The 16,511-nt window shown below is 36.4% G+C and overlaps 1 pseudogene; it reads right to left on the bottom strand.

Annotated features, from left to right (window-relative positions):
- Positions 1-5,237: 5,237 nt before the first annotated feature.
- On the bottom strand, positions 5,238-9,343 carry LOC107594312 (adhesion G protein-coupled receptor E3-like; annotated as a pseudogene).
- Positions 9,344-16,511: the final 7,168 nt, after the last annotated feature.

Here is a 16,511-nt window from a genome sequence, read left to right on the forward strand (position 1 = left end):
CCCCCCCCCCCCCCCCCCCCCATGTCATGTGATGTCAGTTTACCGTTTGTGTAGTCCACACAACTTTCCTAGTCCATTTCAGATCACAAAAAGAGGAGACTAAAAAGTGGAAAATATCTTACATGTTCAGTGTTCCTCACACAAATATTTCAAATGTAATACACAAGTATTATGGACTAGAATGCTGCAATGATTTTGCCATTTTAGAGCTGGATAGAGCTTCAGAGTCTTGCGGGTTTATATGAAGGTGAGTAAATGATGGCAGAATCGAAATTTTTGGATGAACTGTTAAACACTTTTTGGTGTTCACCACATTAGTGCCACAATTATACTTATATACTTATGTACGCCACGGATTATTTGGTCCTGAATAAAATAATGAGCAGAGGGATTCATTTTGACTTCCGTTTCTCTCCAAATATCACCAGTCACATTTTAGTTGTAGCAGGAGTCAACAGAGAGATGTTCTTTTATCAAAGTAAAAAAATGCATTTCTGATGCATGTGATTCAAGAATTCTAGATCTGTAAATTTCTGCATAAAGGATTTAAACATGGTAAAACGTTAACACTCTTATTGACAGCTGCAAACTAATCAAATTTGTCAAAATATTTAATACACATTTGTGGGCCTGTTTGTCATATTCATTTACAACAACAAAAAAGTGGCAAGTAAAAACACTGCTCAGACTTACACAGCATTAGTAAGATAGTAATCGGTGCTCTTATAAAACCTGTCATTAAATATGAAGAGAGAAAAAAAACAATTAAAAATAATTAAAACAACAACAAATAAATGTTATTGTATTTATAAGTCTATATAATATTAAGACAATTTATTGAATTGTAATTTTGAGTTTGTGATATCTTCATTTCATAAAAGTTTCTACACAGAGTGATGCAACCTTTACATAAAGAAAATTTAAATACATACTTTTATTAAGGGAAGAATCCATTGTCAATGTTGACAGTCCAGTTTATTCCTCTTTATCCACAGACCAGTTCAGAGGACAAGATTCCTTTACAGTTACAGAATAAACTAATTAGCAATGGTATTGACACATACCATTACAATGAATGATTTACATGTTACACAAGTTAAAACAAAGAGGCAACATTTATTGTCTAAGCATAAAGCAATAAAGGATTAAATGATGCACACATCAACACATGCTGTAGTTTGTTTGATTTAGACTGATGAGTTTCATTATGAGCAGAAAGAAAATCTTACCTGATATAAGCTGATTTTCAGTGATGCTCACCGACACAACTAACTAAAACATATTTCTGTGCTGTGATGTATGTAGATATTTTATCTGTTCATCATCCTGATAAGGAAATATGAGTCCAACTACACTGCTTCCTTCTCAAATTCAAATACAAATATATACATTAAAAACGTGTATATCCAGTTTCTTGTCAGTGCATTTCTGGGGACCTTCCACACAATGTCATACGTGTAATTTCCAATATCATGTTAGTTTCAGTTTATACCCAGTGACTTCAAGTGGATTGTGACAGTTGCTGTTGGCTGCTGCCGGTAGTTGGTCATTAACCTCAAAGCAGATTTGACTGACTAAATCTCACAAATGTTTATATTAAGTTGAAATTACAAAAATGAAAATACTGTAGCCATTCATCCAAAGTGTTAGGATTTGTGTGCCTCCTATGGTCAGGAGAAAAAGAAAGGGTGGTGGTGTAACCCTATAACATTGCAACTTGTCAAATATGATTCCATACACTCTAAAAATGCATTGCATCACTAGCTCAGATTTCGTCAACACACCGAAGGACCAGCACCAGGAGTTTTTTTGCTTGTGTTTTTTTAATGTGTAATATTAACTTGAAAATATTTAAGTTTTATTATTTTGAGTTTTTGAGGAAACTCATGAACCATAATGGAGTTTGTTATAATAAACAGGTAAAAGATTTCTGTACTGCTACTGTCTCTTGATGTCTATTGGTGTATTTATAGATAGAAAAATGTCTGACCTCATTATTGAGGACACAGTAGATCAGGAAGATGAAGGTTCCCTGCTGGGAGTTCAAGACCAGGAAGAGGATCTCCAGCACCTTACTGACATTAGTGAAGAAACACACAATCATGTTTAACTGAAAAGCAGAAGAATAATGAATCCCCTTGTTTTCTTTTTTATTTAAATAAATGTCATGAGAAACAAATGTGTTCACTATATGATGCAAAAAGGACATGAAAAAATTAAGCCTTTATCCATTTTAATTCAGCACGTGTTTACAGAAAAAAAAAAAAAAAAAAGGAATTAATTTCTCAGAAATACTATTTCAGGTATTGACAGCTGAAATATTACAGATGTAATCTTGTGCTTGACGCCGATACAGACTGTGTCAAGGCTGCATTTAAAAAAAATCTGATAGCAGACATGTCACAAAATCCCCGAGCTGCTTTTCCCTCTTCTATTCAAATTAACCTGAAACACAAACAAACAACTCACTGTTTACCACTGTGGCCTATAGGTAACCAGCAGGTGCGGCTCGTCTATATGGGCAGCAATATATTCACCCAAAACACAGACCTCTATATAAACTGAATAAATAATAAACCGTAAATGTGTTCAGCATTCTGCAACAAATATTTTTCAGATTTTCTTGACAATTAAGTGTCAAGAACATTTTAACACATTAAGTGTGCATGATATTAAAATTCATCGCAAGCTTCCACAGGCACGTAAAATGATACTAAGTGCGGCAGTCGTGCCCAGTACTCAATACAGTTTTGAGACTGCCCCGCTTATTTTCACGTTATTCTCGCTCCAGACCAAGACCAAGCTTCAGCTATGTGTCTGCATCAGTTTAGTTACTAGCTGGCAACACGGGTCACGACGAGGCGTTCCCCCATAGCGACCCCTAGAGGACGCAGTGTCTCGTTCCCCTCAGGGAACCATGGTTACATAAGTAACCCGAGACGTTTTTCCTATGTCAAGTAGTGTGTTAAATTAATGAAAGTGTTAATCCTGAAATTTAAATGTACTCATGTAAAAGCCTTTATATAGTTCTGTTGTGTCTGTTTTATGTTCGTTTTGAGATTAGACATGATATTTGTTTCCTCACTTAAATTCCTCTACAACTTGTAACATTCTAAATCAACATTCGGAGACAATATTAAGGCATTAATTCTCTCTTTCTCTCTCTGTGTGTGTGCAGGGGCACAAATACTATTAAAATGAATGTTATGGTATTGCCACTATGGCCACTAGATGGGAGCAGAGGATCATTCATTGTCTCATTTACCGTTTCCACTCCGTAATATAGCTCTTTTCACATGTTTTGCTTTTGGATTTATATTTAGAAATTATAAAATCACTATTATAACAATTAAAAATAACTTTTTTGTCAAAGTTCAACATTGTTTTGTACTGAAGTATGAAATAGCAAGTTTTCTACGTGAATCACACAAATGACCTATTTTAAATTTAAAACGGCAATTTTTGGCGAAAGGTGGCTAGTTTGTATCCTTGTTAATGATTGAGCATTAGTGATGAACACCTGCTGTTAACAAGCAGAATCACTGAAAGAAAGAGAAACACAAGTAATACTGATTTCCAGCCACAGCCTAACGCCGGCATACACTGTGTGATTTCAGCTATGTTTTTTGGTAAATACCCCCTCTCACTGTATGAGTACATCGCTTGCGATGTAAAGCCAAAGCTCAGGATTTATGTCCACACTGTATGGTCCGATCGTTGAGCTGTGACTTGACTGCTCAAACTATAAGTGCAAAATAAACTCCTGAGACCCCTGAACCTGGAACTGTGTAGCCGATATCGCTTCTGTCCGTATCACACGTGGTGTTGCCATGTTTTCATTTCTGTTTTCACACAGGTGCAGTGAGGGAAAAAGCACTGTCAGGGCAGTTCAGGGCAGTCAGTTCGTAGCTCCGCATCAACTGTGATATACACTCACGAGGGGCGACTAAAATTTCTGACATGCCTGAAATATATATCCAACCATCCGATTGCCGGTCATGAGAGGCTAATCACCTCTCGTTACCCGCTGAACAGCACAACAAAAGATGCACGACAAAGCTGAAATTCAGCCCGACTCAAAGAAGAATCGGACGACTCTCGGCTCAAAATCGGATGAAAAACGTACAGTGCATGCCTAGCTTAAGGCATTGTTCAGACTGGCAGAAAATGTTTTATTTTTTTGCAGATCCAGATATAATCCCGATGGGTTTTTGAATATCTGGACAGCAAAAAAAAAAAAAATGCATTCAATTTTTTTTCAAGTACATATGGAAGTGGTTTATGGAAGTACAAATTTTTGCAGATACATATACGCTCTGGGTACTCAAGTCAGATTTCAAACTGACTTTTGCATCACTCTTAATGTGACACACAATGATAACATCAAAACTGGTGACAGAAATGCCAGAACTATTCATGCAGTACTCGAACAAAGCCGAAGTCGACTGTGACTGCAACACTGAACATAATATATACATCATATATACCAGTTTCCTCTGTCGCTGAGTCTTTCTTGTGCGACATACGAGTTCTGCACCGTGACTCGACAGGCACTTATTTGGAGATTGAGATGATGCACTTCCATTTTTCTGCATCTGTTTTGAAAGCCTCGTCACATATGTGGGTACGCCTATGTCGTAACTAAAGCAACCCACGCAGATAAGTTGGTTATGTCTATCACACAAATCTGATTTGATTACTTGCAATTAATAGTGTGGACAATCTGCCTGAAAAGATCTGATTTGAGAAAAAAAACTGATTTGCTTGCAGACTGAACACAGCCTTAGATGAAATCAACTGAAATAAAAGAAGACATTAAATCTCTTAAGATCTCAGCAGAGGAGGATCAAACAACTCCACAAACAGCAGCAGCTTCACTCATTACTAACCAGACTGACTTTATTTCTGTCAGACTTCTACAGAAGCTCTTATTGAGAATTAACAGAGTTTTAGATGTTGATGGTTTATTGAAAATAATATTCATTTGAAGTCACCAATTAAAATGAAAGGAAACATTCGTAAATTATTTACTGATTAATATTAATAAGAAAACAATTTAAAGAAATAATCTACCATTTTACACTAACATTACACAAGTCATTAGTTATCTCTATTCTTGTACAAGAATGTTTAGACTAATCACTAATATTTATAGATAGAAGCCGAAAGAGGCATGTAATATCTAAAATCATTGATTCTGTGGAGTGGTGTTTTACTATATAATAATGGCACTTCTCTCATTTTCCACTGATGCTGTGGTCCTCAGTGTTGTTTAACACAGCAAAGGCATCTGAAGAACTTCCTGTACTGCTGTCTGATCTGAACAAGAATGAGACGAGAGGCATGTAAGAATGACACATGCAAGAAAAGGTGTTTTAACCCATTATGGGTCTTTTTTTAGTAAAATGAGACACTCATTTAATTTATAAATGCTATCTCAGGGAAGGAAAACTCAAATACTAATCAATGGAAATGCAAAAAAAAGTGACCCACAGGGATCCATTTTGCTTCAACATTCAGGACATGTGCACATCACATGACTCCATATTTTCTCCAAAGAAAAGATAATAAATTTTCATCCATGTAATTGCCTACAGTCATCTTCACTGTTAAGTAAAGAAGTATTTTCAAAAACTGTACATAATATATCATCAAATGTATCATATAGGAAATTGCCTTGAGGCAACATTGTACTATACTGGAATTGCATGAGGCCATGCAGGCATACTAGGTTAGAATACAAGTATATGCTATTTGTAAGGAAAAGAGCTAGAATTATCTAAATTTATTTGCAGTTTTGCTTGATTTTGTAATGCATTTATAAGAATAGTACATCACATATTATATCTGCACATATTATGATTTTTCTGTTGAGAGGATTGCTTCCTCAACTTTCACAAGCAGTGAGGTGTCATGTGTTTGTACACATTCAGGTCCTTGTGTGTGTATTCTTGCTTGTAAGGATAAGGTGCATATTAAGATAAGGTTATGGTGATTTTGAATGTTTTACCTTGAAACAACACTGATTGTAATGTTTTAACATCACAAATAATTTTCTCCTCATTGATATCATATTGCGTACCACACAGGGTTAAGAGAAGAAATTTGTATTTTCAGAAGTAAATACTGATGCTTTACTTTTCTACCATGTACTGTCTCTGACTTGAGTAAGTCTGTCCTGAAAGTTTGAAGTAGTTTTAAAAGTCTGGAGTTTGAAAGTTTTAATGCTGTGCAATCAGATACGTTACAATGATAGAATGACAGAGACAGATAGATGGAATATGGTGGTAAACTGAGAGAAGTCTGACCTCATTATTGAAGACACAGTAGATCAGGAAGATGAAGGTTCCCTGCTGAGAGTTCAAGATCAGGAAGAGGATCTCCAGCACCTCACTGACATTAGTGAAGAAACCCAGAATCCAGGAGCAACCAAGAACCACAAACTGAGCCAGTGTTTTAAACACCATGATCCTGCGGAGAAACAGAAAGAACAAGAGTAAATGTGTCTAAATTGACTATATGTGGTTTTCTATATAACAAATAAAACTGAATGTCTGGTACTTGGTTTGTTTCATCTGTGAAACTTCAGAATTTAGATTTTTAAGAGCTGAGTTCAGACTGATGACGATCTTGATGAAGAGAATCATGTTCAACTGCAGAAAAAGTAGAACGACGCTAATTTATCACTGTTTTCCTTTTAATACAAATCAAAGTAATGAAAAATGAGAAATGTGTTTACTGCTAGTATGACGCAAACAGGACCAAGAAAACTCCAGATGAAGCCTTTATCCCTTTTAATCCAGCAGCTGTTTGATAGAATATACAGTAAAGTAATACGTAAATAAACTTACATGGATGAAGGAATTGACCACTAAGTTGAATTACTTGTAATTTGAATATTTAAATTTCAATATTTAGAATTACATGAACTAGAGTCTTATTCATTCAAATACAATTTAGCTTTCCAAGAAAACCCCAACTCACTGTTCGCTGCCGTAGCCTTCAGGAACCAGACCGACAGACACACACACCACAACCAGAGCAACCACATATCCAATCACACACAGGAATCCACTGCTAAGCACCTCCCTCTTTCTGGAGCTGAGCTGTGATAGGTTCTTCACACAGATGAAGAGCAGCAGAGCTTCAATGAACATCCACACAAAGCCGGAGAGAAAGAGGAAGTGCAGAAGGCCTGAGATCACGGCACACAAAACCTGGAGACCATGAGAGACGGTTATGATGATTCTCAGTGAGGCTGTGCTGAGCTGTAGGGCTCCTTCATCATTCTCACCTGCTGAGGCTGTATGAGGCTCCAGTGTAGCTGCTGTTGGTCTTTAAAACAGAACAACCATCTACAATCCACTCGCTGATATTCCAGTACACACAGAACAGAGAACCGCTGGGATCAAACTCCTGCAAAAACAAGAAGAAAATATTAAAACACTGAACATCTGAAAACATCTAATATTCATCGGTGCTCCGGTTGGACAGAAGCACATTTCAGTCTCTCACTCTGATGTGTTTGAGGGTGAAGTTGACTGGTTTGGTGAGTTTAGTGTTGGTGGTTTTGGGAAGAGGAGCTGAGATCACAGTGGACATCATGGTGTTAACCGTGTCTTTTGATGTGTTGAAGAAGTCTGGCTTCAGTAGATTCTCCATCGTGTTGTAGCTCATGAAAGCCACAGCAGCTGATCCTGTGAGACAGAAACAGAAAAGCAATACTATGTTGAAACAATAACAATAAAGAAAATAAGTAAGATAAATGTGGTTTAGTGGTTATATTATGTTGTAAATTTTTTATTTTTTTTAATCACACTGTAACATTTCACATACTTGTTTCATTGTTGTTCTTGGCGATCCCAATGAGATCGATGTCCACAGAAGAATTTGTCGTTTCAAGTTGAGGGATTTTATCTAAGGTGACCTGAGGTCCAACCATGAAGACTTGAACCTCTGATTAAATACAAACAAGTAGTTATGTGCTATATTAATTTATTTAAAATATTACAGAATTTTTTTTAGAATAGAATATTATTTTCCAGATAAGTCCAGTTCAATCACTGAATTTACAAACAAACAATTAAAATGACTATTCATTGTTGGGTTTTTCTCTTCTCTGATGTACTTTAAACTATTCAGGTCTTTAAAAGAGTCTTTTTTTTAACCTGCTTCATTAATAGTAACATGTACATGAATGTTGGCAAGCCAACATAATAATTGTGTCTCCTCTTACCTACAGTGGAAAGAGCAAAACTGACATTGGCACTTGTGTCTGTCTGCTTCACCAATGTAGAAATGAGTTTCTCACTGGTTTTTAACACACGGTTTCCATTGGAGGCTAGTTCAGCTGGGTTTGCTGATGATGACTCAGAGATCTTCTCTGAAGTGTTGAAGGCCATAGTCAAAATGTTGGTCACAGTCTAATTTATTGATTAGAAAAATGCTGTTATTCTACATGTAAACCTGAAGGGAACCAATAAGACAGCACTGCTGTCAGTCATTATGTAACTGACACAGATTAGATTATTTTCTTTTATCTTTTTTTTTTTTTTTTGCCAGACCTACATCCAAAGGAAGCACTTGAGCTGTAATGTTCTCGATCTGCTCAAGAAGATTTTGAAAACATCCTCCAGAGCTCTGACTCTGAAATCACAATTGAGCTATATACAGTAAATAAAACTGATTCTGTGATGTTAATTATGTTTTGCAATGTTAATAGCAAACAAAAGTAAGTTTGTTAAACAATAAATAGAAAAGCACAATCATATTTCAAATAATCCACAATGCACATCTTATTTTTTATCTCTTATTATATATTTTGACTATTATTGATAGAAGCTGTGAGTCCAACAATAAAACTTCAATTTTAGAAACTCAACTTACGGTGCATACTTCCTGCAGCTTTATATTTATAACTGCAATGACAGAAATCAGCATGAAGACAAAAATAAAACAAAACAAAGCAAATGAAAAAAGATAATTGGGACAACCACTGTTTTTTGTTGTTGTTTTTTTCCTTTGTGTGTGTGTGTGTGTGTGTGTGTGAAAATTAGCCAAAAACCTTTGGGTTACAAGTCCGACTCTCTAACCATTAGGCCAAAACTGCCACAACTGCCCCAAAAGAGCTCATATATATATATATATATGTGTGTGTAAATATAATGACCTGCACAGTATGCTCAATAACAGTGAGTTATGACTAACTGACTCATATATATAATAATCCCAGTTGTGTCTGTCTAACAGACTATTTAGGGAAGAGATTTCGCAAACATGAGTATTCTGTCATGTGCTCTTTGGTTTCTTACTGTCTCAAGCGTAAAGAGTCCTGCACCCTCATGTTTCTGAGCAGTGTTACATTTTGTTGCTGTCATTTTATCATTAATAATTTCATATTTTATGATTCCATATTCATAAATGCATATTAAAAACATTTTGTATGAATAATGTAATAATAAAAAAACAAATAAATAAAAAATCGTACACCTTTAGAATGCTTGGAATATACGTGAAAAAAGTTGCATAAGATTATTTCACGAAGACTCTTGAGTTAACAAGAGTACCGTAAATCACCAACTACAACTGTACTGTAAAAACACACTTCTGTATATAATAGCATAGACAGTGTAATTTGCACCATTGCAAAGACCCAGTTAATATTCATACATTTATGATGGACTAAATTACACTAAATTGTTTACTAATAAAAATTTTATAATCTTATACTGCAGTAAAGGCAGTACTAAGCACCGGTTATGTGAGAATATTCAGATGCAAACTTGTTTACATTTATATTGTATTTATTAATCATAAAACTGGTCAAATGCATTGCTAGGCAAATCTCCTGTATTCAGAATTTATGACTATGAGATCTGCAAGAATGGCTGTCATTATGGCATTAAATTAATAAATATAATCTGGGAGTAGCAGACCTAGACCTAGTAATAATCATATAACTAAATTATGATTTATTTTATGGTCTCAGTCAAAAATGAAATATTTTATTGGTTTCATATTTAATTAACAACAAAGTTAAAGTTGTTTTTACTGATTGAGTTGTTTTCTATGTATTATGTTTTATGTATTTACTTATGGTGTCTTTTGTTTAAAAAAATCAATTTAATCCCTTAAATAAAAATGCCTTTGAGTTAATGAACCGCACTGAAGTCTCATACAATGTTATTACATGTAATATTTAGGAGACATTTTCCAGAAGCTTGAGAAAATATACAAATTAATCTATTGTTGGGCAAAATGTAAGTTTGTACATTTTGTACATTACATTTTCCTGTCATAACAAAATTACACTACAAAATTTTAACATCAATATCTAGTAAAATTTGCTTAACTGTGCCCACTGTTGGGGCAGTTGTGGCTAAAGGTTAGAGAGTCGGACTTGTAACCTGAAGGTCGCAGGTTCAATTGCCAGTAACCGCAGGAATTGTGGGAATGAACAGTGCTGTCTTCCACATTCAATACCCATGACTGAGGTGCTTTTGAGCAAGGCACAGAGCCCCCAAACATGGCTGCCCACTACTCCGTGCGTGTGTGTGTGTGTGTGTGTGTGTGTGTGTGCGCGCGCACACTTGGATGGGATGAATGCAGAGCACAAATTCCAACTATGAGTTAACATACTTGGTCACGTAACTTTCACTTTTATTTTTATCACATCCCATATTTAAAGGACCATAACAAAAATGTTACATTAAAAATTCCTAATACTAAGGATCATGAGACTTTTACTCCCCATGTCATATATTTGTAATTTATAAAGGCTGAGCCATTAAAAATGAGCAAAGCACATGATCACACTACTATTCATTTAGATTAGGAGAGTTTAATATTATATACAGTATAAGATGAAAAGATGAAAAATGTCAAATCAAACTCAGATGCATCACATGCATACATGTTAGTGACATTTTCTAAATGAACTGTAACAAAAAAGATAAATATTGTCACAAAAACAGACTTGGATGAAAGGAAGTCCAGCATCATCCTCACCTGTAGTAGTGGTACTGGTAGATGTTGTGGAGGTGACTGGCTGTAAAGACACTGAAACAAAAACAGACGGAAACAGATGTTAAATCAGAATCAGATGCTCAATTACTGTGCTCTTCATGAAGAAAATATTAATTATGAACAGTTGTGCTTCAAAATTACAATCCAGTCCAGCATCATCCGCACCTGTAGTAGTGGGACTGGTAGATGTTGTGGAAGTGACCGGCTGAAGAGGAACTGAAAAAATAACAGATAGAATCAGATGATAAATCAGACTCTGAATTATTGCATTCCTCATGAACATACTAATGAAAGGCCAGTCTGATCTCCCTATGAAACCAAAGTTCAGGAACTCACAAAATAGATGCCATGCAACAAAACAATAAACCTCACTAATCTGGAGAGCAAAGGACAATGCCTTGCCCAAACGTCTCTCCTTGCTTATTTATGACCCCTCCTCTCACCGACCAAGCTTAAATAAGAAGGTCTATATACCACATATAATGTATCTTGTGAATCTATTGTTTTTCCCCATTCATGTTTGGTGTCATTTTAAATGTCTCACCCCCCAGTTTCACAAACAAGGCATAAGCCTATAGTCCCAGACTAAAATTGGATTCTGAGCTGTCTCAACTGAAAGAAACTACTGATTGAACTTAAAATATGTCAGTGCCCTTGCTTTGTCTCAAGATACACACCAGTAATGTTTTTTTTTAAAGGCATGTTTATAAAAATTACTTAAATGTCATAATTGAACTATGGCATATCCTGGCTTAGTCTAAGCCCTGTCTGTGAAACCAGGCCTCAGTGTGATTGGTAAAATGGTCTCAATTTCACAGCACTTAACTTATATTATGAGAAAGATAATATAAAAGATAAGAACTTTTGAAGAATTCTGTTCTGCTGCTGAGGTGCGTGTTTTCCTCAGGGTCTCTGGTGAGAACGTTTTCCAATCTCCGGCCAGATGTGACTTATGGGAGTGGCGCTGTGGCGACACACAGCAGCAGTTTTGTAGCATGAAGTGCAGTTTTTCACAATCTTGTGATGTTTGTTTGTTTGTTGTTTTATCTTTTGTCATGTATTTGTTTATGACAATGACTCATTTTAATATGACAGGCTCTTTTTTCCTTTTGATGGTTCTTTGCCACATCTTAGTGCTTTTTGTGAGTGCCGTGAACATCTACAGTATAGCCACGAGTTTCTCCTACTATTGGAGTCAGATTAAACACAGAGCTAAACTAACATTTTTACTAAATCCTGATAAATTAAATAAACTTTGCAGAAGCACAAGTAAAAGACCTAAACGCAACATAATTTTCACCCATCCCATTGGATTCTGTCATTGGGCCAATGTGTGGTCCTTACAATAACTCTGGATATAGCACGCTAACATAAACAATACCTGACAGGGAACAAAGGAAAAATCAGCTGTGTTGGAAAAGTGTACGAAGGAATCCTCAGAGATGCCATTCCGGATGAAACAGTCACCAAGATTGCTCCATCAAAACATGGCTTTAGAGCAAACAGATCAGCTGTCAGTGCTCTGGTTCAGATTCTACAATTGCAGCATGAAGCACTTAATAACAATCCCGAAATGGACATTCATGCTGTTTTTGTTGATTTTGCTCGAGCTTTTGACAAAATTGGGCATTGTCAGTTAATGCTCTGCAGTGTTTCACCTGCCATTATATTAGGGGAGTTCCGCCCTGATGCACACACACAGACACGTGCACGCACACACAGGTGAGCACACTCCCACCAGTGGACACAGAGAAAATATTGGACACATGTTGAAAAATATGTTGTGTCAACCACCTGAAAAGCAGACAAAAATATCAGCATTTTTTAAACGGTCCCAGGTTGGTGAAGATGGCAACACTCGATCTCCTGTGAGTAGCAGCCAGAGTAGCTCTCCTGCTCCGAGTCCATGTTACGATATTTAGTTCAATATACAGTTCAAATAATTGTTCAGTTATTATATTGACTGCTGTCATTAAAAGAAACACATGAACACTACGATTCCTTTAAGTGTGTTGTAAGGAGCTATCTGAGTAACAGAGAGCAAAAGGTGAAGTGGGGTCCCTGTGTGTCTAAATCCTATCCAATTCCAGCTGGTGTTCCGGTAATTCCGGTAATTCCTGTGAAATATGTTGATGATCTAACAATCACTGAGCTTCTAATGGGATCCTTACCTGGCCTAACTCAGAAGGCCTTGGACTCAGTGGCAGAGTGGAGACAGGAATTATCACTGGCAATGAATGGAGCCAAGACCATGGATATGGTAATTAGTGCCAGGAGAGATGATCATATCCCCTCTCCTCCTTCTCCAGTAATTGCGGGACAAGTAATCAGCAGAGTTTCCACTTTGAAACTGCTTGAAGTTCAAATAATATCTGATTTGTCATGGGATGCATACATCAAGTATATGATTTCAAAGTCACGGCCAAGAATTTATTATCTTAGTGCTGCAAAGAGAGCGGGTCTCCCATGCAATGGTTTAATGCAAATATACTTGACTTTCATATGGCCAGCACTTGAGTATACGAAACGATGCGATACAATATACTTTACTGTCCCCTTAGGGGAAATTTTTCTTGGGCTTAGTGTATGCTGCATATACAAATCAAATTTAAATAACCAAATCACATATATCACACTTAAAATATACTATACAGGGGGGCAAAGCATGCCAACAAGTATATAAAAGGTCACAATGCACAGCGGAACAGCCACTGTTGCACAATTTCTTAACCCATAAAACCATAAATAATTAACAATACCAGCAAAAAAGCAGACTGAACCATGTGTTCTTCAACATTAGGTTTGTTCTCCGGATCACATGGGATAGACCCCAGCAAAGTGTTACACTCCTGAGAGTGATCCTCCTTTTCAATAAAATTTAATTAGTTTGTTTGCTTTGTGATGTTCATCCACACATGTGAAACGTCTTCTACTGGTTCCCATATTGGTTATGGCTTTCACTGAATCCCACAGTCTTTTAGAGTTTGATGTGGCAAAGCTTTCCTCAATAATGTCTTTTTGATGCCTTTGTGCTACCCGAAGCAGCTGGTTGAGCTCTTGTTGTACAGTTTTTAGTTGTAGCCGGTCACGGTTCCTGAAAGCAGCTTTTTTCTTGTTAATATACTGCTTCACTTCCTTTGATATGTAATGATCACGTGAAATTGGAGTCAGATTGAAAACGGAGCTAGACAAAATGGAAACTAAGTCCTGATAAATTCAGAAGCGCAAGTAAAAGACTGAATACGCATTAAACCTTCGACCAGGCCGCTGGATTCCGCTTTTTGGGCTGGCGGGTGGATCCTTACAATGGCTTACTGTTAAGGTACTCTTTTTATTTTGCCACCACATTTTCTACGCAAAAAAGCATATAGCTAGTTATTGACTAGGTAGCATCATCTATGTTTGAACTTTGGAAGATGCTCCAGTAAGTGCAAGCTAAACATCCTTTAAATGTTTCTATACTGTCTTCTAACCACACAGTCACCACTTTGGTCTGTGGTTTGTTTTGCTTAAGCACAGCCTTATAGGTTGGAATTAGTTGTATGATTTTGTGGTCTGAGCTTGCTACAGGTGGCTTAGGTTTGGCAGAATAGGCATTTTTGATGTTGCCATAACATTTGTCCAAAATATTGTTAACACGTGTTTTACAATTGACATATTGTCCAAAGCCTGGAAGCGAAGGTTCCAATTTACAGTGATTAAAATCACCCAAAATAAAAACGGGGGCATTAGGAGTTCACTGCAGCTGACGATGGACACAGTCGGCGATGAGGGAAGCAGCTCTCACTGCATTCCCACTTGGTGGAATATACATAGCACAAATAACGACATTCCTGAACTCCCTAGGAAGATAAAATGGTCTTAGGCTAACGCAGAGGACTTAAGCATTTTCGTTACAGACTGTCTCTCTTAATGTGTATTGTGTGCACCATCAGTTACTCACATACATGCACATACATCAGCCACCGATTTTACCGGATTATTCTGTCCTATAAGTGCGAGAGATGAGCGAAAATCCCTCTATTTCAACCGCCGAATCGAGAATACCTTTGTGAAGCCAAGTTTCTGTGAACACCATTAGACTGGAATCCTGATACTCAAGGCAGCCTTTGATGCAAGCCCAGTGAGGGGTGGACTGCCTAAAGGTCTCTCTGATGAGTTAGAGAGGGTACAAAAACATTGTCGGATCATAGGTATCCCAACTTCTTCTCTCCCTTCATTAAGTGAAAGGCGTGATGAGGCTACCATGCATACCTTCACTAACATACTTAAGGACAATTAATTGCCTTTGCACAGCTTTTTGACTGTAGCTCCAGCTTCAACTTATTCACTTTGTCAAAGTAGTGAACATGTTATGTCCAAAAGCAAAACAAAAAGACATGAACTTTCTTTTATTCCCCGTGCTTTTAAATTGTTTTATAAATGACCTTTTGTGGTGTTTTGAATATGTTATTTTTGACGCATTTCAGGTTGTGCTGCTAAGAGAAAAAGCAGCTGTTTTTTTTGTGCTGCATCAACCTGCTTTATCAAATTTAAAACCATATTTAACTAAACTAAACTAAACCTAAACTCAGGGCTTAGATACAAGAGGAGAGTAACCAGGGAGAACAGAAACAGGTGTGTGAGAGTAAGGGTATGGCAAGCCGTTTTAGCTTAAAATATCCCCAGCGTTACTCATCATAATTGCATTTTTACTAGTAACAATTCAATTAAAGAGCTCTACAATTAAATTCTTACTAATAACAATTATAATTAGAGAGCTCTCTAATTCAGTTCTTACTAGTAACAATTATGATTATAGAGCTCTCTAATTGAATTAGAGATATCTGCAATTGCATTGTTACTGGTAACAATACCAATTATTTGGAATTTATTAAATTCAATGGTATTCATGTAAAATATTCAAAGGTTTTATAAAATAAATAGTGTAAAATAAATTACTGTAATATTATTATACTGTAAAACTAAGTTACAGTAAGGATATAAGGATATAGTACTGTAAAATTAAGTTGCGGTAAGGGTATTTTACTGTAAAATGAAATTGCGGGAATGCCATCATACTGTAAAATGAAATTGCCGTAAGCGCATTATACTGTAACATGAACTTGCGATAAGCTACTGTAGAGGGGTAGTTACAGTAACTTACTGGCAATAGTGCTGCCAGTAAGTTACCGCAAAAATACAATAAAAAGTCTAACAGTGTAGTGCAGCAAACACAGGTATGGCAGATGGTAACAGAGAGAAAGCAAAACCAAAACAGAATTCATGTGACAGTTTAAATACAATTACATACAATATAATTAGATAATTAAATACACTAATTATAAACTGGTCCTTTCAAGTAATGTTATTTAAGACATGAAACACTGCTGCATTGTTAATGAGAAAAATATACTGTACAACATCACAGCTATTCATCAGTTGTATCAATGTGTTTTGACTCACCTTGGCAGATGACTCCAGCATCTTCTTGATGCCCACAGTCA

The sequence above is a fragment of the Sinocyclocheilus grahami genome, unplaced genomic scaffold, assembly GCF_001515645.1.
Source record: "Sinocyclocheilus grahami isolate Dianchi unplaced genomic scaffold, SAMN03320097.WGS_v1.1 scaffold181.1, whole genome shotgun sequence".
NCBI classification, from domain to species: domain Eukaryota; kingdom Metazoa; phylum Chordata; class Actinopteri; order Cypriniformes; family Cyprinidae; genus Sinocyclocheilus; species Sinocyclocheilus grahami.